Here is a 1254-nt window from a genome sequence, read left to right on the forward strand (position 1 = left end):
CATCAAGGAACTTGACTCCGAGGTCGGCAGGGACCTTCGGAACCGTGAAACGTGTCCCCGTCGCTAGGAGAACATTGACAATGTCACCCAACCGCGCTTTTAACGCCTCAGCATACAGCTGACATCCTTCCATCGTGGAGCGTCAAGCATAATTGCCCGACGCCCCGAAATCGATAAAGATCTTCCATGGCTTCTCGAAGCACTTTACGGTCGCCTCCACGACCAGCAAGCCCGGCTTGCATACGCGTTCCGTGTTCAGAGCACAAAGCTCTTTGGGGCTGGGCCCTGTTGACCTATGCCTCCCTGAGGCTCAACAGAGCTCAGTTCTTTCCCAGTAGGTCGCCCCGCGCCTACTGGGTGGTCTTGGGTTCCCGCTACGAACCAGACTGGTAGGTATTGGGGCGATGCTTCGAAGAGCCTTGACGCGCCTTGCGCCGGGCGTAAACGTTTCGAAGGTGACGGGTGCCTCCACAGAAAAAAAACATCGTCGTATGTTTGTCGGCTGCTCAGCAGCTCGGGGCTATGCATTCCAACCAACTTGGCATTGAATTCGGCATTCAATGCCACATTCACCGCCTATTCAAATAAGATTGGATGCACACGGAAGACTTCCAGTCTGGCCACGCCAGTGTGGAGGCCTTCCATATAGATGGCCACTGTGACCGCCTCAGGAAGGGGATCTGTTGCCATTCCGGCAATTAGAGTACGCATCTCTTGGACAAAGTCCACCAATTCCTTGTTGTCCTGTCGAGCGGGGAGGAAACACGCTCGCACGCGATATGCCTGGTTCGGCGGCGCGAACACTCGTGAGAGCTGCAATTTCAGCTCCGCCCAGGAGGAAAACGCAGCTTAGACCCAAGTGCCACACGTCGGTGCCCGTTTTCGCGCTCGATCGCCGAGCTTTGAGATTGCTAGCGCCACGCGCTGTTGCTCGATCTCGAGCATGGCGGATGCGATGGCCATCTCGACCTCTCTCACCCAGAGCAGGAGATTTTCTCCATCCTCCCCTCGAAGACCTTAACGCTCACCATGAGCGGCTTATGGCGGGGGAAGTCATCCGTCACTGAAGGTGGCATCATAGACGCAAATGATGCAGACATCTTCTGCTGCAAGTGCTCTAGCAGCACGTTTTCGTAATTTGAAATCGCCTTTAGATGCGCATCGATTGCCTCGGGGGCCTTGCGCAGCAAGGCGTGGCACGCCCTCAGGGCCAAGCAAGGACATCAGCTTGTTAAGCCCGTCCTGCATGCCCTG

The sequence above is a fragment of the Plasmopara halstedii genome (genome assembly GCF_900000015.1).
Source record: "Plasmopara halstedii genome assembly, contig: Scaffold_1211, whole genome shotgun sequence".
Classification (NCBI taxonomy): domain Eukaryota; phylum Oomycota; class Peronosporomycetes; order Peronosporales; family Peronosporaceae; genus Plasmopara; species Plasmopara halstedii.